At 40.5% G+C, this 21,227-nt stretch overlaps 1 protein-coding gene across 4 annotated transcripts in view; it reads left to right on the forward strand.

The window, feature by feature from the left end:
* The window catches only part of LOC115219729 (alpha-1,3-mannosyl-glycoprotein 4-beta-N-acetylglucosaminyltransferase A), a 187,656-nt gene that overhangs the window by 21,632 nt on the left and 144,797 nt on the right, over positions 1–21,227 (forward strand). Inside the window, exon 1 of one of the 4 annotated variants that reach the window (XM_036509431.1) lies at positions 12,817–12,839. The exons of the other annotated variants lie outside the window; for them this stretch is intronic. The gene's annotated coding sequence lies outside the window, so the exon portion shown is untranslated. Of the gene's footprint in view, positions 1–12,816; positions 12,840–21,227 lie in introns of those variants that run through there. 4 annotated transcript variants of the gene reach the window in all.

Genomic DNA, 21,227 nt, shown 5'->3' on the forward strand with positions numbered 1-21,227 from the left:
ACATACAGTATATTTAGTACATGCAAGTGCGTCTGCTGGTGGGGTTTCCCCACCCCGGGTGTAAGCCCCTCATTGGTTCTTCAATAGTTTGATTCTGTCACAGCTTACACAATCAGCTGCCATTTGGAAGAGCAGTAAACCTGCACAGATTGTGGTCTTATTATAAACACACATACCACAACCAATGTGATATATATAGTTTAACATCCGTTTTCCATGCTAGCATGGGTTGGACGGTTCGATCGGGGTCTGGGAAGCCAGGACTGCTGCACCAGGCCCCGGTCTGATCTGGCAGTATTTCTACAGCTGGATGCTCTTCCTAACGCCAACCACTCCGAGAGTGTAGTGGGTGCTTTTTACGTGCCACCTGCACAGGTGCCAGACGAGGCTGGCAAATGGCCACGATCGGATGTTGCTTTTTATGTGCCACTGGCACGGAAGCCAGTCAAGGCGGGACTGGCATCGGCCATGTATGCATGGTGCTTTTTACGTGCCAGGGTAGGCTGGCAACGGCCACGAATGGTTGGTGCTTTTTACGTTCCACCAGCACGGAAGCCAGACAAGGCGGTGTGTATGTGTGCGTGTGTGTAAATATATCATCATCACCATTTAGCGTCCGCTTCCCATGCTAGCATGGGTTGGACGGTTCAACTGGGGTCTGGGAAGCCAGAAGGCTGCACCAGGCCCAGTCTGATCTTGCAATGTTTCTATGGCTGTATGCCCTTCCTAACGCCAACCACTCTGTGAGTGTAGTGGGTGCTTTTTACGTGCCAGATGAGGCTGGCAAACAGCCACGATCGGATGGAGCTTTTCACATGCCCGTCGGGGCGGCACTGGTAACGGCCATATTCAGATGGTTCGCTTATGTGCCACCGGCACTGGTATCACAGCTACAATTTTCATTGATGTTGATCGATTTTGATTTTGATTCTGATTCTCACTTGCCTCAACAGGTCTTCACAAGTAGAGTTTTGTGTCCCAAGACAGAAAGGTATGCATAAGTGGACTGGCTACATCCCAGGTAGAGGCCATGGGTTATGGTCTCACTTGTCCTGCCGGGTCTTCTCATGCACAGCATACTTCCATAAGTCTCGGTCTCTAGTCATTTCCTCGGTGAGACCTAAAGTTCGAAGGTTGTGCTTCACCACCTCGTCCCAGGTTTCCTGGGTCTACCTCTTCCACAGGTTCCCTCAACTGCAGGGTATGACACTTTTTCACACAACTATCTTCATCCATTCTTGCCACATGACCATACCAGCGCAAACGTCTCTCTTGCACACCACAACTGATGCTTCTTAGGTCCAACTTTTCTCTCAAGGTACTTACACTCTGTCGAGTATAAACACTGACATTACACATCCATCGGAGCATACTGGCTTCATTTCTTGCGAGCTTACGCATATCCTCAGCAGTCACGGCCCATGTTTCACCACCATGTAGCATGGCTGTTCGTACACATGCGTCATACAGTCTGCCTTTTACTCTGAGCGAGAGGCCTTTTGTCACCAGCAGAGGTAAGAGCTCTCTGAACTTTGCCCAGGCTATTCTTACTCTAGCAGTTACACTTTCAGCACACCCTGCCCTGCTACTGACTTGGTCACCTAGGTAACGGAAGCTATCAACTATTTCTAGTTTTTCTCCCTGGAATGTGGTGGAAGTTGGCCTCTGCGCATTTTCAGTGTTTATTGCTCCTGAGCATCTGCCACATACAAAAACTATTTTCCTAGTTAGCCTTCCTTTGACATTGCTGCACCTCTTATGTGTCCATAGCTTACACTTGGTGCACCTTATAGAGTTTCTACCTACACCTTTTCTACAGATCGAGCAGGGCCATCTACCTGAAGGCGTTTGTGATTTGTCTACCTTCCTACTTATTAGGACTTTGGTTTTAGCTAGATTGACTCTAAGGCCCTTCGATTCTAATCCTTGCTTCCACACCTGAAACTTCTCCTCCAGTTCTGATAGTGACTCAGCAATTAGAGCAAGGTCATCAGCATAGAGGAGCTCCCAGGGGCAGTAACCAGAAGATGGATTTGGTATTAATTTTTATTTTGTACAATTGTTGTTTTGACCCCATTCTGCTACTGACCCTTTTGGCTGGGACTCTGTTGCATCCATTTTACTGTCCGGGTCTCAAAATGGATGCAACACAACATGTTGAACAGTCTCGCCCATATGGGACACTAGCAGGATGGGTCAAGATGACCCTTGTACAAAATAAAGATTAATACCAAATCCATCTTCTCGTCACTTAAGAAACTATTGTTATTGTCTCAACTAACACTGCAGAATTCCTGAAGTAGATCCAATGGAAATAACCCCAACTGTGGATGACACCAGGTAACCCAAACTGTATCAGTGCTCTACTTAACACTTCGACACACTAATCGACATATACTTGTTAGTCCAAAATATTACATATGTACACACACACACACACATATACAGTAGTATGTATATATAGTATGGCTCCTGGCCTGGCCAGCTCCTGTCAAACTGTCCAACCCATACCTGCCTGGAAAACGGATTTTAAATGATATATATCTACACATGTACATACACTCGAGTGTATATATGTATGCACATATGTGTATATATATATATATGTATATTTACATACATTATATAATAATAATAATAATAATAATAATAATTGTGTACAGTGCTCAGGTGCACTACAACTCATCTAAAGTGTATATATAATCAGGTGTAGTTTCGGCGGATTTCGGAAAGCATGAGGGCCTTAAAAGATGCAGTGTCATGGCAGTCAACAACTGACGCAGGCAGTTTATTCCATGCTTCAGCAACTCTGAGCGTGAAAAAATGTTTCCGAAAGTCGTGGGAGCTGTATTGTTTTCTGACTTTGTAGGCATGTCCACGTGTGTTAGACACATGGAGATCAAAAAGGTGTTCAGTGTTGTTGTTGGTGAGGTGGTTGATAACTTTGTGGGTGTTTACCAAGTCCGTCGACAAACGCCGGAGCTTCAGTGAATCCATGCCCAGGGAAACAAGGCGCTCAGAATATGGTAGGTGTCTGATGGAGGGTATGCGTTTGGTTGCACGTCTCTGGACAGATTCCAGGAGATCAATGTTCTGTGCAAGATAGGGGTTCCAAACTGATGATGCGAATTCCAAGTGTGGTCGTACCATAGCTGTATACAGTTTTAAATAGATGGCTGGAGAGCGGCTAACAAAAGACCTGCTGAGTGATGCCAAGACACCCTCGGCCTTCCTGACAATCTTAGAGATATGCTTTGACCAACGCAAATCACTGCTGACAGTGATGCCTAGGTCACGCTCGCAAGAGGATTTCTTGATATCAGTGTTGTGGAGGGAGTATGTGAACGCAGGGTTTTTTCTCCCAAAATGCATGGTGGTACACTTGTCCACAGCCAGTTTCAGTTGCCAGTCTGTGATCCATTGCTGCATTGTGTCTAGGTCTGATTGCAGGAAAGAGTTGTAGACATCAGGATCTGTCCTCTTGATTTCAAGGTACAGCTTGATGTCGTCTGCATATTTCAATACTGTGGCATTCTTTAAATTGGCATCTATGTCGTTAATGTATGCCACAAACAAGAGGGGACCAAGGACAGATCCCTGTGGTACACCCGATGACATCTCATATGGTGTAGAGTGCTGTCCTAGAACTGTGACTACCTCCTTTCGGCCGAGGATGAAGGATTTCAACCAGTTAAAAAGGTCATCCCCCACACCCATTGCAGAGAGTTTCACCATAAGCCTTTTGTGTGGCACAGAGTTGAAAGCCTTAGCAAAGTCAAGGTAGACAACATCCACCCATGAGCCACTGTCAGTAATCTGAGTAATGTCCTCAAGGAACTCGACAAGCTGGTCACTGCAGCTGGAGTTAGGGACAAATATATATGTATATATGTCTGTCTGTATGTATGTGTGTGTCTGTGTGTATGTATGTACATGTATGTTATCATCCAGTGTTTTAAATCTGGGTTTTCTTCCCGTTAATGGTGGTGGCCAGATCTACCTCAATGTTATAGCAACTGAGGTAGGCAGGTGCAGCCCACCCCAACCTTTGGGCTGGTGGGTGCCCATTCTCCCTTGCTATCATGAGGCTTTTTTGGAGCTGGATTTTCTATGGAGAGCATGCCCTTGCTTACCACCAACCTCAGTTTCCCAAGACCATAGCCTCTACCACGATTTTTAAGAAATGTGGTGGAAAACTAGCTCAGGAAGGCAGGGACGCTTCTCCCTGAGAACCCTTTTGGAGCTCCCCACCCATGTATATGTGTGTGTGTGTGTGTGTGTGTATATATGTTTATGTATATGTGTGTTTGTTTAATCATGTGTGTTTGTGTATATATATTTTGAGTCAATTAATAAAACCGCAAAACCCCAGTTGTATGTATCGTTGGATCCTGTCAAATTCTCCAACCCATATTATCATGGAAAATGAGCATTAAATGATTTATATATATATAAATATATCATCAACATCACCATTTAATGTCTTGCATGGGTAGGACAGCCAGGTAGAAGACTACCCCAGGCTACTGTGTCTGTTTTAGCAGGGTCTTTATAGCTGGGTGTCCTTTCTAACACCAACTACTCTGCAGAGTTGACTCGGTGCTTTTTACATGGTGCCGGCACAGGCGAAGTTAGTTTTGGCTTGATTGTTACCATTGGATGCCCTTTCAAATGCCATCCACTTTACAGTGTGGACTGGATGATTCTAGAGTCTGGGACTGCTCTCCAGCTTACCATTTCCTCTCAAACCATCATGGAAAATGGATGTTAAATTATGATGATGAGATATATATATGTTTTTTAATTATTTATCTATAAGATTACTTAAGTTGATATACTAATGTAAGGATGTATCAATAAATCAATAACTACAAATTTTGCTGGCACACACCACCACCAAAACCACCACCACCACTAGTCTCCTTAGATTGTGTGTATGTAATTATTGATTTCTAGTCTTAATTTGTGTAAAATATTTAATTAACATAAAAACATATCAGTAGACCTTATCGCTATTGTGAAATACTGGAATAAGTTGTTTTCTTGATTCAGAAACTGTAGCCGGCACTACCTCCGCCCTGCCCTACAACACACCACTTCGCTCACCACCCCACTATTACAGGCTTTTGTACTTCCAGAGACCCCATTTCCCCATTGTTAATTAGGTCACCTAGGTAACAGAAACTGTTGACTATTTCAAGGGAGTCCCTTAGCATTTCAGAAAATTGATGCCTCAGTTGTCCCTCATACTTAACACACCTGTACCCCTTCCACGTATAAGGCTCACCTTTATTTTATAATCCCACCACATCTCTTGTTCAGCCAGTATTTACACCAGAGACACTCTTTTGGAATATCTGCCAACTCTTCTTTTTGTAGACTGAGCATGGCCATTTCCCTGACCCTTTTTGTTCCTTTCTCCTTTACTAAACCTTAGTTTGTGCTATGTTTACTTCAAGGCTCTTCAATTCCAGACTTGGAATTCCTTCCCCATTTCTTCTACACACACACTAACAGGTTGCTTTCTCTTTTACAATGACAACATATCATTTTATTACTGTTTTATTGTTAATCGTAGTCATTCAAAGCTGTCAGTTTCCTTCGGGTGTATTCTCACTAAAAACCTCTGTCCACAGTCTCAGCGGCAGTCCGTCTGCGTGTGTGGACGTGAATCTTTCTGTAGCCTGAAGGTGTGTGGCTTAGCAGTTAGGATGTTTGGCTCACGATCATGAGGTTGTGAGTTCATGTTGTGTCCTTGAGCAAGACACTTTATTTTCTCGTTGTTCCAGTCCATTCTGCTGGCAAAACTGAGTTGTACCTGTAATTCAAATGGGGCCAGCCTTGTCGCATTCTGTGTCCTGCTGAATCTCACCAAGACCTATGTTAAGGGTGGACACGTCGTCTGTGGCGTGGCTCAGCCGTTTCTACATTTCACGAGTAGACTGTTCTGTCGATCAGTCAACTGGGACCCTTGCTGTAACCGACAGAGCGCCAGTATGTTTACCTGTGTCTGTTTACCTTTATCTCCCCCCATCTTTCCCCCTCTCTCCCTCCCTCTCTCCCCCCTCTCTCTATCTCTCTCTCTCTGTTTGTCCCCACATGCTTACCATTTATAACAGTGCATTATCGTTACAACCCTTCATTATTAAAAGAGATGTCCCCCCACCCCCCTCCTCTGCTCACTTACTCTTCCTGACCACTGTCTCTGATTCAAGCCCCCCCTCCTCTCTTTACCTTCACTCATGAAGTATTTCTGTTGCCCATACAGCAACGGCAGGAACCTGATATTACACCATTGCAGAGACAGTGTGTGGGTGGGTGGTCTATATGGTTTATAAACTAATCATCTAAAGTAAACACATAAATAAGACATACAAAAGAAAAAAGACACAAGCAAACACCCTTTCCTGCAAACAATCTATTTCTGGTGAGTTTCTGCTAATACAGTGTTGTATTACTGGATGAAGGTCATCATCACCATTATCATCCTCATTCAATGAAACATGATTTGTCTTTCAGGGTCAGATTATGGCTGTGATAATATTCTTAGTTTAACTGAAATTTTTTTTCCATCATCCTGACCATGTTTATCTCTCCTAAATCCTTCACTTTCTGTCTCTCTTTCACCTCTTTATTTCTCTCTCTCATAGACTCCTCTTTGTCTCTGTCTGTCTGTCTCACTGTATCTCTCTGTGTCTTTATCTTTGCTTTCTCTCTTCCTTTGTGTTTGTCAGTCTCACTCTGTGCATCGCACTTTCTCTCCCTGTGTGTCTTTTTTCTCACTCGCTTTCTCTTTTCTACTCTGTCTGCCTGTCTCTCTCTCTCTGCCTCTTTTCCTTCCCAGTTATCTGATTCTCTATTTTTCTCTTTTTTTTTTATCTTATGCTGGTTTCAGTCATTGGACTATGGCCATACTGAGGCACCACCTTCAAGGGTACTCTTGATTATATTGTCTCCTAGTACCTGTAGATTGGTTCTTATTTCATACACTTTAGATGTAATCCTTAATTTCCCATTCTCCTTGTGTCACCTCTTTCATACTCACTTAATTTGCAGCATATTTCCAAACTAATGCACAACCATCTCTGAGCTGCCTCTACGCAACAAGAGGTCCAGATTCAATCCTATCTAACTTCTGATCTCTTTCATTAATCAGTATCATCAGTAACGGAATTGAATTGACATTTCATAAACATCTTCGTCAACACTTTGTAATATCATAGACAAATCTGATGCAATCTGTGTAAACACTCTGTAACATAAATAGATGCGATGCTATCTTTGTGGACAAGTGCAACACTATCTTTGTGGAGGAATCTGATGCCGTTGTGGAGGAATCTGATGCCATTGTGGATGAGTGCAATGCTGTCTTTGTGAGCAAATGCTTTTGATAGTCTGGCAAAATGGAATCTATCAAACTGAATTCTGCTGTGGTGGTTACAAAGCTCCCGTATTGTGAGAGCTAAATTCCACCAGGCTCAACACTTTGCCCCTTTTCTATTCTCAGTTTTCTTAGATGATCTGGTTTAACATTTAGGAAAAGAAGCTGAGGATCTACTTTCGTGACTTGTTGCCGTTTGTATTGAATAAGATCAGTAAATGATGGAATATTATGTAGCAAGAAAGAGTACGTTAGACAGAGAAATTGTGAGAGGGAATTTAGAATGAAGAAAATGCAAAAAAAAATAATGGTTTTAAGAAGGGGAAGAAGAAGTCTGTCAAATTTTGAACTGTACTTTTGGAAATTGTGAAAAGCTTGTGGGGTGAATAGTGGTGGGGAGAGGAGAAAAAAACAGTCTGTGATTCTATGTATAATCAAAGAGAGAGAAAAGCGGTCGGAGAACAGTATGTCTGTACCATATATAACGAAGATGCTTGGAGTGTGCTGCAAAATTGCCAAGATGCTGGATACAGAAGTCTATTAAGTGCTTAGATCAGGGGTTCTTGACCATTTTTTACTGAAGGACTCCTTTGATTCCTGCTTTATTCAGTGGTGGATGTGTGTGGTGGTGGGGTTGACCCTCATAGTCATTCCGTGTCTAAAATCTAATTTTTTCGATTAAATATTATTTGGAGTATAAAAAAAATTGAAAATATTTTGTGCGTTGTAGAAGTAGGACTAAATTATTGTAGATAAATTTTAACAAAATCTTATGTGGACCCTAGTTGAGAACTACTGTCTTAGATGAATGATTTCTCATCAGCCAATTATTTTGGCTGAATATTTTTTTCTAAGTATATTCAGCCAACAAAACTCAGTCCCCTCCCATCATTAAAAAAGAAGCTTGCATTTGGAGTAAAGGCTGTAAAGAAAAAAATAAATGGACACAAGAGGTACAGTGGTATCACCGGAAGGTTAACAGAGAATATAGTCTATGTGGCAAATGCGTAGGTGCAACAAGCACTAAAAATGCACAATCAATAGGCCCCTTCAAATACTTCTGTTTCCTAGAAGACCAAGTTAGCAGCGGTGGAGGGAGTTCTGAAAGTATTGTTATCTGGATAAGAACAGGATGGGCAAAGTTCAGAGAGCTTCTACATTAACTAAGTAACTATGGTAACTAAGGACCTCTCCTTCAGAGTGAAAGGTAGATTATATGATGCCTGTGTATGTACAGCTATGTTACATAACAATGAAACATGGGCTTTTGACTACAGGGGACTTGTGAAGGCTTGAAAGAAATGAAGCTAGCATGCTTTGCTGGATGGGCAATGTCTGTGCAAGCATAACAGAGTGTAAATGATTTAAGAGGAGAACTGGTATTGGAGGCATTGGATGTTGTGTGCAAGAGAGAAGACTGTGCTGGTTGGGTCATGAGGACAGCTGCATAAAGAAATGCCAAGCTCTAATTATGGAGGGTACTTGTGGAAGGGGGTAGACTCAGGAAAAACGGACAAAGTGGTGAGAGAGGATCTTCTGATGGTGGGTCTCACTGAAGAAATAACAAGGGAACAGGAGATGTGGTAATTTGCTGTACTTGATAAGACGCATCAAGCTAAGTAAAACCAATGTCTTCCACACATACAGCCTGGTCCTTTTACAGGTGCTGGGGCCACTTTAAAAGCACCTGTGCAAGTGCTGTGTAAACACACCCATGCTGGTGATGTGTAAGAAACACCCAGCACACTCTAAGTGGTTGGCATTAGGAAGGGCACCCAGCTATAGAAACCATGCTATAATAGACAGTTGGAGCCTGGACTGCTCACCGCTGGCCAGTTCCATGTCAAACCATCCAACCCATGCCAGCATGGAAAGCAGCCCCAATATCACAGGTGACAGATTGTTGTAATAATAATACTTTATATAATGTGCACAATTTGAAGTACCCTGTGTAATTTATATCAGCTAGAGTACCCCATAAACTGCACGTGAGCTTTAGATATGCCGTCTCTGTAATATGAAAAGGTATTGTTATATGAGAACTGGTAGCATTTATTCCATGAGTACTTAACCCGTTGGTGTCTAGTGACAAGAATCATATATATTTATTTATTATTATTTTATTTTATCTAGTTTCAGCTCACGAGCTGTGGCCATGCTGGGGCACCACCATTTATGGGATAAAAGCTTTTTGCTTTTGGCTATTAATCTGAAAAACCAATTTTTGAGAGCTGCAAATGGAACCGTCTCGGCTGACAGAAAATTCTTTCAAAAAGTCAAGTGCTGCTGCACTTTGTTATTCTTGCTTCTGACAACTTTCTTTAAGCTTGTCTAAGTCCAACCAGGCCATCAGCGTGTGTGTGTGTGTGTGTACCACACATGCCAGCATGGAAGATGGACGTTAAGCGATGATGATGAAATAATCTCATTGCATGAATAAACAACAATACAATGACGATATGTTTTGTATATATTTATATGGTATCATGTTTATGTGTATCTTATTATATGCACACATCTTACATACAGATATATGAAACGTCTCGGCAGCTGTGCCGTTCCATTCACCAGCTCTGATCATCACATCTCCCTGATTTATGTCAGTTTATAAATTGTATGTTGTGGGTGGCTGTGTGAGTGTTTGGCGATGTCAGCTGCTTAATAATCCTGCTGTTAGTAGTTCACCGGTTTTAATGTCTACATGAACACTGGAATGTTCTGTGTGTGCTGCTAATTTTTTTGGGTTTTTTTTTTTTTTTTTGTTAATTTTGGCTGGAATCAAGATGATGGTATGATTACACACACTGTATATGTATGCATGTATAAGGGAGTAGGGTGTGTTGTTGATTGAATTGTTCCTGGGACTTACATGGCTGGTACCTTGGTGGGATGAAAGACAAAGTTGTCAATGGTGAAATTTGAACACAGAATGTATAATGTGAAACTAAAAATAAACTGGCAGATTGATTCTAATCCGTTAATAAATGTAATTGGAACAGCCCACATTCTACACAAGACCTTATCAATTCAATAATACAACGCGAATAAAAGAATCTGCAAACACAAAAACAAACTCATTCAGTGACTATCCAATAAAATAAACAGTCCCCACAACATGTACCCTATTGGGTGGATACCCAACAGAGCAAAAGACTGCACCACACCTCACACACACACACACACACAAAAAAACTGATGCAATACAATACTGGGAAGAGTTTGCACTCCCACCACCAACAACAACAAAGAATAGACACTGTTGCACACACCTCAACAACCTGGTGCTGTAGCAGGTGATGCAGTAGAAATCTGCCTGAAACTATCAAATGTTGAATAATAATAATAATAATAATAATAATAATAATGCTGTAATTTATTTGCCACAAGGGCAGATGATGAGGGGGACATTTCAAAAATACATAGGCGCAGCAGTGGCTGTGTGGTAAGTAGCTTGCTTACCAACCACATGGTTCCGGGTTCAGTCCCACTGCATGGCACCTTGGGCAAGTGTCTTCTGCTATAGCCTCGGGCCGACCAAAGCCTTGTGAGTGGATTTGGTAGACAGAAACTGAAAGAAGCCCGTCGTATATATGTATATGTATGCGTGTGTGTGTTTGTGTGTCTGTGTTTGTCCCCCTAGCATTGCTTGACAACCGATGCTGGTGTGTTTATGTCCCCATCATTTAGCGGTTCGGCAAAAAGAGACCAATAGAATAAGTACTGGGCTTACAAAAAAAAAAGAATAAGTCCCGGGGTCACGTTGCTCGATTAAAGGCGGTGCTCCAGCATGGCCGCAGTCAAATGACTGAAACAAGTAAAAGAGAGTAAAGAGTAAAGTGTTGGGGTTTACATATCCCTCTCTCTCTTTCGGAGAGGCACTGAGCACCTACATGCACATATACACACACGGTAGTAACTTCCGCCTGCCGAATTCAATCACAAAGCTTCGGTCGGCTCGGGGCTATAGCGGAAGACACCTACCCAAAGTGCCACGCAGTGGGACTGAACCCGAAACCATGTAGCTAGGAAGCAAGCTCCCTAACCACACAGCCATGCCCAATGAAATGAATAAAAAAAAAAAAGGAAGAAATTAAGGGCTGTAGATTCGAAGCAAAAACCTTTGACTCTGACTCCTGTATTACTGGCATCTCTGACTCCGACTCCTCTACATGTAATTAAGTGATTGTGGTCTACATATCTCAATGCATACGCTTGTACTTTGAGTCAGCCTATATGTCATAACTGGTTTCTGTTAAAGAAGAAAGATATTGTGAGTCAGAGTCAGTCAATAAAGTTTTACCGACTCCAACTCCAGCTACCCGTTAATTGTTTCCGACTCTGACTCCACAGCCCTGGTTGAGACGATGTACAGTGGGAAAAAAGGGACATGTTCATAGCATACAAAGAACAACAATATAATAATAATTATTTCTACAATAGGCAGAAAGCTTGAAATTTTTGGCAGTGGTGGGGCCGGTCAGTTACATTGACCTCCCCCCCCCCAGTACTTGACCCTGAGAGGATGATAGACAAAGTCAACCATGGCAGAATTTGAACATAAGGAAAGATGAAATGCTGCTGAGCATTTTGCTTGGCACAGTGATGATTCTACCAGCTTGGCACCTTAATGATGATGATGATGATAGTAGTAGTAGTTTCTTGTTTTGGCACAAGGCCAGCAATTATAGGGAAGTTGGATGAAAGGCTAAGTCGACCTCGGTGGAATTTGAACTTAGGACGTAGTGATGGCTGAAATACTGCTCAGCATTTTATCCAGCATGCTAACGATTCTACCAGCTTGTCACATTATTATTATTATTATTATTATTATTATTATTATTATTATTATTATTATTATTATTATTATTATTATTATTATTATTAGTAGTAGTAGTAGTAGTAGTAGTAGTAGTAGTGTTTTATGTCGCTAGGAGGCCATATATTTTAGAGGAGGGATTTAGTCATTTGAATTGATACTACTACTTAAATGGTACTTGATTGACCTTTCCTTACTCTCACCCCAGGAGAGTGAAGGGCAAATTATCTCCAATGGAATTTGAACTTAAGATGCAAAAAGGATTAACTAAATAATGTCAAACATTTTTTGCCTGATACTCTGATATTTCTACTGCAACTCTTTCCTCCACTATCACCACCATGGCAACCGTAACATATCTGATGGGTGTTATCCCACTGAGTATATTTTGACAAAGCAAGATTACTGCTGTTGGTGTTGTGCTAATAATTTCTAAATGGTATTTCCATTTTTTTTTGTTTGTTTTATTTCTGTTTATAATGGAAGTGTACTGATTTCAGTTTATTTTTTTGTTTCTTTTCTGCCAGTTTTTGTCTGTCTGTCTGTCTGTCTGTCTGTCTTTCTCTCCATCTCTTTCTGTGAGATGAAAGACACGTTAAAGAACACAGGCAGGAAGTAAATCTTCAATGGAATACAATTTCGGTTAGTTTTGATTTTGGTATTTCTTTCTTTCTTTCCAAGTTAGAATGGAGGGGTGGGGCACCTTTTCAGGCCCACCCAGACTGGTGAGATTGGTGAGGTTTCTACAGTATACTCAGCCAACTAAACTCGGTTCACTCCTCCCCACACCAAAAAAAAAATAGAAAAGTTTGCAGTTGGAGTGGCTGTGTGGTAAGTAGCTTGCTAACCAACCACATGGTTTTGGGTTCAGTCCCACTGCGTGGCACCTTGGGCAAGGATGAGAGACAGTTAAGCCAGCTCCCAATCTCTGATGCCAAATAGGCAATGCCAAAACATCTCATTCTTATCCTACCAAGTGTCTGCTAGAATAAGGACCCCTTTCCAAGTGAGGGGAATCAACAGCTCCTTTAACCCCTTGGTATTCTGATTATTGTTTCAAATGTAATGTTTATTTATTCACGTTGTTTTCAATTAATCACGCATGTTCTCATAGTTTTGAGATTTCACTGAGATGGTTGTTCATTTTCAGAATGACATTGTAGGATAGGTGTGAGAAGTTAGATGTGGCTAGTTCGAACATAAAACAGTTTGAGTATTTGGGCGGGATATGATTGGTTTAAATACTAAAGGGGTAATGAATCTGTACAAAATTGGTTTGTGAGGTGGCAGTCAGGAGTGGAGAGTATCTAAAATTTTCAGCAAAATCTGATAAGAGTTAAGTAGCCCAATATCTGGTAAGTTGGAGCCAACTATATTAAAATCAAATCAGATAGTCCACATCATGCTCTTCCTCCCCCACACTCTGCACTATTTCTGTTTATCTGGGTGACAGGTCATATATATAAATGTTTACATATTCAAAGCTGTCCTTGTATAAATTAACAGTTTATCAGATTGAAGGTTTATATAATACAATAACTTTTTCCTTGTTTCACTGTCTTTTGAAAAAAGAAAACCATTACCCCACCACCACCACCACCACCATCATTAAATCAACTCTTTCAAATTGTCACAACCACTGCCAAGTCCGTGATGATATATTTCTCCAGGTTGCCGTGAGCCAAACTTAAATTCTTCAGTCAGTCAGTATTGATGTCATGAATGTCCCCCCTTGACATCTTTGTTTCATTATCAGTTTACCTTCTTTCAGGATCCAATTAAAATAAGTACCAGCTGAATTCTGGGGTCAATGTAATTTAAGGGTGTCAAATCTTTGGCACAAGGCCAACGATTCTGGAGGAGCTGGGGGCAAGTCGATTACATCCACCCCCCAGGGCTCGACTGGTACTTATTGACTGCAAAAGGGTGAAAGGCAAAGTCAACCCCAGCAGAATTCAAACTAATAGTCAATGTAATAGACTTACCAGCTGCCCTGAAATTGCTGGCCTTGTGTCAAAGTTAGAAGTCATTAGTTTACCTTATAACGGTACAAAGGTAGCAAACTGGCAGAATTGTTAGCAAATTGAGTAGAATGCTTAGCAAAATTTTGTCCATTTTTATGTTCTGAGTTTGAATTCTGCTGGGGTTGACTTTGCCTTTCATCCTTTTGCAGTCAATAAAATAAGTACCAGTCGAGCCCTGGGGGGTGGACGTAATCGACTTGCCCCCAGCTCCTCCAGAATCGTTGGCCTTGTGCCAAAGATTTGACCCCCTTAAATGTTTACCTTAATCAGTATTTTTTAGTCTTTTCTTTCAGTCATTGGTTGTGGGTCATGCTGGGAGACAGCCTTGAAAGATTTAAACAAATTCCCCCCCCCTCCCCAGTCTTTGAGTTAAGTACTTAGTCTATTGCTCTCATTCTGCTGTATTGCTAAGTTAGAAAGATGTAAACAAACCATCACTGGTTGTCAGAGTAGTAGGGGGAGACAAACACAGAGACATGAATGTGTGTGAACACGCACACACACATAATGGGCTTCCGTACTGTTTCCATCTGCCAAATTCACTCTCAGGCATTGGTTGAGCCAAGACTATAGTCAAAGATACTTGCCCAAGGTGGCATGCAGTAGGACTGAACCTGATACTATGTGGTTGGAAAGCAAACTTCTTAACCACACAGCCATGACTGTGGCTATAGAATTCTTGTTTGGTTGCAGATCAAACCTTGATTAAACAGACCAAGAATCAACAGGGTTCCAGCCATGACCATCTCTTGCTTTGTATGTCAGAGATTAACATTGTTTTGGGAAGCATTTTCAAACTTATTTTGTCATGGTTTTTCCAAACATCCCAAGATCCCTGTTTATATTTTATAAACAACTGGGCCCTAGCCCTGATTTTAATCAGACATTTATGGGAAACAAAATGTTTTAATTAGAGGATATATTTCTACATAGGTGCAGGTATGGTTGTGTGATAAGAAGTTTGCTTCCTAACCACATGGTTCCAGGTTCAGTCTCACTGTGTGGCACCTTGGGCAAGTGTCTTCTAATACTTTAGACTGACCAAAGCCTTGTAAGTGGATTTGGTAGATGGAAAGTGAATGAAGCCAGTCGTATGCGTGTCTTTAAAGATAAAAACATGAAAACAAACATCTAAGATAACTTATTTTGAAAATGGCAAATAAATGCTTTATTAAAAGTCTGTTGAATTTTATTAAAAAGTCCCCTTAACTCGGAAACAACTCTCGTCACAGAACTTTAAGGTTACTTGGAATCTAATTTCAAAAACTCTTTTGAAAGCAATTTATGCAAGCCACTCCTGGTTCTGTGATAAATTAATCTAAATGTAAATCTCCAATCAACATTTCATTTATGTTTTAAATACTAACTTAATGAGTTATTTGACTAAATTCTTCAATATTTTCAAAATCATTTGAAACAAAGGCAGTATATTACCAGAGAAATATGGGAACAAAAGGATTAAAGTGATCATTATCAAGACCTATCATGTTTCAAATTCTTGCTCAGTGACTCTTATTTTCAGAATGAATTGAAACAAAGAAATTTTAAAAGGATTTTGAAACACTTAGTCTAATGGAGATGGTAGGGTGTAACATGGAGTTATTTCTAGCATGTCAGACAACCTCTATAGTGGTCCCTGCAGTTGTACTTATGTTAGAAATCAGTGGTAGTGAGTACTGGAGGGCAATGTGTGCCCAGAATAATTTACCTTGTGGTATTTAGTTCCGTCCTGATATGTTCTGGGTTCCAATTTCACTGCAGTTCACTTGACCCTTTTTAATCTTTCTAGTTCCGTCCTGATATGTTCTGGGTTCCAATTTCACTGCAGTTCACTTGACCCTTTTTAATCTTTCAGTTGACTGGCTTCGAGAGAGGTGGATCAATAATAAAAAAGTGCCCGTGAAATATTGACTCAGATCTAAATCAGTGCCCCCTACATCTACCCCAACCCCTTTCTCAAACGTCTGTGGCCCCTTGCCAGTTTCACAAGTAATTCTAGTGCACATCTTATTTGATTTCCATGTTGCTGTTGTTGCAGCTGCTGCTACTGTTTTCTTTTTTTCTTCTTCTGTGATGAAGCTGCTATGGAATATTGCTCTAATTTAACATCAGAATTATTAATACCTCTTTAGTATTTAGTATGGCATGTTGAAAGGAAGTGTGGGTGGGGGAAGCCATGGTTTGTGAATGGGTGTGCATAATTTTGAGTGTTAGGAAGATAGGTGGGGGGGGAGAGAGAAGTCAGTTCTGCTTGAACGGAATCAAGTTACAACAGTGAGACACCATGTTAATTAATGGTCTCCCTTTCTTCCTTTCCCTGTCTTTTCTTCGTTATGACTTAGTAGACATACCTTTGATAATTTTGTTTGCTTTCTTGATTTCTCTCGTTAGGTTGTTGCTATTAACTGATTATTATAATGAATTTTAAAAAAAGCACCGAGAAAGTTTTAATAGTGTTGCTTGACCTGCTAAAAAACAGCAGCCTAAATCTCCTGACCTGTGACTGAACATCAACAATCTTTATACATTTCATCTTTAACCCTTTCATTACTGTATTTATTTTGAGATGCTCAGTGTTTCTCTGAATTATCTTTATATATAAAAGAGAGGTTGTGTGCTGTCTGTCTCCTACGATTTAGATTCCTAACTACTCCCACATTTTGCGGTGCAGTTTAACCAAAACCGGGTATCTTATAGTCGTGATTCATATCGAGCCCTTCTGGGTATTAGCGCGTGTCTACGTTGAGTCTACGATTTAAAAAAAAATTTACCATAATTTTTTTCCATTTTAATGCATTTTTTTCACTATCATATAAGGGAAGTAACTCTCTAAAAATGTCTACGATGAGTCAACGATTTAAAAAAAAATTTATTATCATTTTTTTCCCATTTTTAATGCATTTTTTTGCTATTTTTTGGCTATAACTCTCTAAAAATGCTTATATAGTTATTTCCCTTACAAACCCGAGCAACGCCGGGTGATACTGCTAGTTTTAGATATAACAAAGAATTTTGTAAGATAACTTAGTTATCATTAAGCAAGTGTTAGGAACATAAATTGTGACTAAGGTTTGGTGGAAGATTTTAATTCAAAGCTTATGAAAACAAGACATTTGTACTCAGAGCCAGAGCCGGTTTCAGCCGGGTTAGTAATGAAAGGGTTAAGAGTGAGATAATTTTTGGTTTTGCTTACTGATCTTGGTCAAGGTGATTAAACTTTGCTGGCTCAGACTACCTAATAGGTACAGTGAGGAGGTAGGTAGATGCAGTACTTTATAATTAGTGAGGTACTTGCGGTGGTATGTCATCTTTGAAAGGGATGATCTGAAGTATTCCTGTGAATTGGAATCCTTGCAGAAGCTTTTCAACTGACTTTGTTCCAACCAGCTTTTTTGTCGTTGCACCAAAGTAGACTCCATCTGAATGAACTGAAATAATTCAAGAATTCTAATTAAAATAATAATAACACAGACAAAACAACAAAAAAATTTCCAAAAAAGCACATTGTTAATATTGTGTGAGAAAACTCAGATCAAAGAATATTTCAAACAAATATAAATTTAAAAAAATAAACGAAACTTGTTCTAAATTGGTAACATTTGGCATGTGGCACAAGTTGGTTCAGAGCATCACTCTACACTGCCCTCTGCATTGTTTAATTAGTGTACACCATCACATGTATATATTAACCTATTGTTCTCTCTTGCTCGTTATCGAGGCTGTGATAGATAGAATTGGGGTTTAAATACTTTTCCTCTACCATTTATTTTTTGTTTTGGGATTTCAAACTTTCAAGAATAATTGAATTACAAATCTTTATTTGGTTTTGTGTTTCACTGTTTCTGTAAATAAACTGTTTATGTTGAATATTTGCATGTGGTGGTGGTGGTGGTGGGGTTTGAATTTTGGCTAGTTTGCTTTGACACGCTGCCTTATTTCAATCAGTCATGATGTGGAACTGTTGGTACTTCCTTAGAGAATTTTCACCAAACAAATTGACCTCCAATACTTATTTCTTTTTTTAAGCCTGGTGCTTATTCTGTCTGGCTCTTTTGCCGAAACATTCAGTTACAGGACGTAAACATACCAACACTGGTTGTCAATTGGTGGTAGGGAACAAACACACACACACACATGGGTGTGTGTATATTTCTTTCAGTTTCTCTCTATCAGATCCACTTGTGTGGCTTTAGCTGGCCCACAGCTATGGTAGACAACACTTACCTAAGATGCCATGCAGTGGAACTGAACCCAGAACCATGTGATTGGGAAGCAAATTTCTTGCCACCCAGCTGACTGGGGGTTTGTACAGTTCTGCAAGTCAGTCTTTGTTAATATAACTATAAAGACTACTACTATTAACACATCAATTGGCAGGTCAATGGACCTGCTAGAAATGGCAGCCTAATCTCCCTCAAACCACACCCTTAATGTCTAAAAAAAGAAAATGCTGGAAAGGGCAAGGAGAATGTAGTCTGGAGTGCAATATGGCTGAAAAATAAGACAAGTGGGCGAGTTCCTTTTGAGTGTTGGGCCTCACAGAGGTAATGACCAAGACCTTTGGCATTGTTGCGCTTGAGAAGACAACCCATCAAGCCAAACAATATCACAGTCGTGGCAGATACAGGTGTCATGCAAATTGGCACCTGTGCTGGTGGTACATAAACTCACCCCCCACGTCACACAAAAGGCACCTGTGCTGGTGGCACGTAAAAGCACCGATTATACTCTCAGAGTTGTTGGCATTAGGAAGGGCATCCAGCTGTAGAAAACCATACCAAATCAGACTGGAGTTTGGTGCAGCCTTCCAGCATGCCAGCCCAGTCAAACCGTCCAACCCATGGACAACTGGTGTTAAATGATGATGATGATGATTTGTGAATGAAGCACCTTTGATAATTGGTCTTCTCAGTCAGGGCAGGCCTGGTTGCTAAACAGCTGTAACTGCTTCACCTTTGCCAAAGTGATCCTTTTGGCCAACATAGTATAGTAGGCATCACTGTTGCTTTGACCATGACCACAACTGCTATCGACATCACCACCACTGCCATTAATACCAACTCCACAACGCTACTAAAACTACCATCATACCATCACCACTGCTGAGACCTCCTCCGCTATCACTGCTGCCTGCCAAATTACAATATACTATTATCACCACCACTATTACCATTGTTACTACTACTACGTCTACCATTACTACTACCACCATCACCTCCACACTCCTATAGAAAAATCACTCCATCATTGACTCTACCCTCACTAAGGGCCTCTGACACCATAATCACCCATAACCACTAGTATTACTACCACCACCAGATTGAGAGACAATGTCCTTGTGGTGTAATGCAGAAATATGTTGTATGCCTATATGTGTGTGTGTGTGTGTTTGTGTGTGAATCTGTACATATGTTTTTTTTCCTGTTTGGTAAATTACTTTTAAGATAAGAAACAGCTTTGTTCTTCTCTGCATTTCTGTCCATTTAATTTCAAACCAACACTAAATGCATTTCCTTCACATTCTTCACAGCGCCTAAAATTACATCTCTCTCTCTCTTTCTCTCTCTCTCTCTCTTTCTCTCTCTCTCTCTTTCTCTCTCTCTCTCTACAATACTGGATATAAACTAGTAAAACATCCCAGCTTTATACCACCACATGTCTGCTTTTTATTGATTATCAATAATTTTTTTTTGTTTATTGTATGTTTTTTTTTGTAGTTTCTGTAATATTTTCATTATATTTTCTTGGTAATCGATAAAGAAAAAGAAAAAAGTGAGTCTGTGCTTGTAGTGAGAGGAGATAGCATTAGTGGGCATTTTGCAGGTGAAATCAATCAATCAATCGGGGTTGGACACATGAAACAATTATAATAGTTATGGATAAGAAAAATGAATATTAAAGTGTCGATCAAAGTCAGTTTATTGCTTTATAAGGAAACCATTGTAACTGCAGCCTCTTGTGTCAGAGGCCAGAAAAAGCATTTTCTTTTGTAATGTCACATGTTACCTGGCTGCCACCCTTGTTTTTTTTTATAAGAATAGGTTGGGTCACTTGGCTGATTGGTTGGTCAGCTGGCTCGAAGTGTGTTTCCATACATAGCCTCTGCACAGATACCTAATACACATCCTCACTTTATATATTTCTTTACTACCCACAAGGGGCTAAACACAGAGGGGACAAACAAGGACAGACAAACGGATTAAGTCGATTACATCGACCCCAGTGCGTAACTGGTACTTAATTTATCGACCCCGAAAGGATGAAAGGCAAAGTCGACCTCGGCGGAATTTGAACTCAGAATGTAACGGCAGACGAAATATGGCTACGCATTTCACCCGGCATGCTAACGTTTCTGCACAGATACCTAATACATATCCTCACTTTATAGTGCTACCTGACCTTTAACAATTGGAATCAGGGGTCTGCTGATTTGTGAGAGGCACGTTGTGGATACAGGTGTGTTTAAGACCCTTGCTTTGCGACTCTGTGGTTTTAGGTTCAGTCCCACTGCGCGACACCTTGGGCAAGTGGCTTCTGCTATAGCAGTGGATCAACCAATGCCTTGTGAGGGAATTTGATAGATGGAAACTGTGTGGAAGCCCAGTGTGTGTGTACCAAAAAAATTTTGAATTGGCGTCATAAATAACTTCTTCATACCTCATAGATTTAATTAATCTAATTTAATAGCCAGCTTAATACTGGAAGATAACAAGCTTGGTCCGTCAAAGACTGGGATTGCAAAAATACACTTTGACCTACTTAAAGGTGTAGGAATCTCATTTAGAACTTAAACCTAAGGTCAGGTTGCGGTCAACCATAGAGAATTTTCTATAAGCAATACTAAGTTCCTACCACCCCCATTCTTCTCTCAAAAACTAGAGTAACTTAGCAGAATAACATTAGTCAAACATACATAAGTTAGTTCACTTCAGACCACATCTTACTCTTTTACTTGTTTCAGTCATTTGACTGTGGCCATGCTGGAGCACCGCCTTTAATCGAGCAA

Source organism: Octopus sinensis, linkage group LG15 (assembly GCF_006345805.1).
Source record: "Octopus sinensis linkage group LG15, ASM634580v1, whole genome shotgun sequence".
Classification (NCBI taxonomy): domain Eukaryota; kingdom Metazoa; phylum Mollusca; class Cephalopoda; order Octopoda; family Octopodidae; genus Octopus; species Octopus sinensis.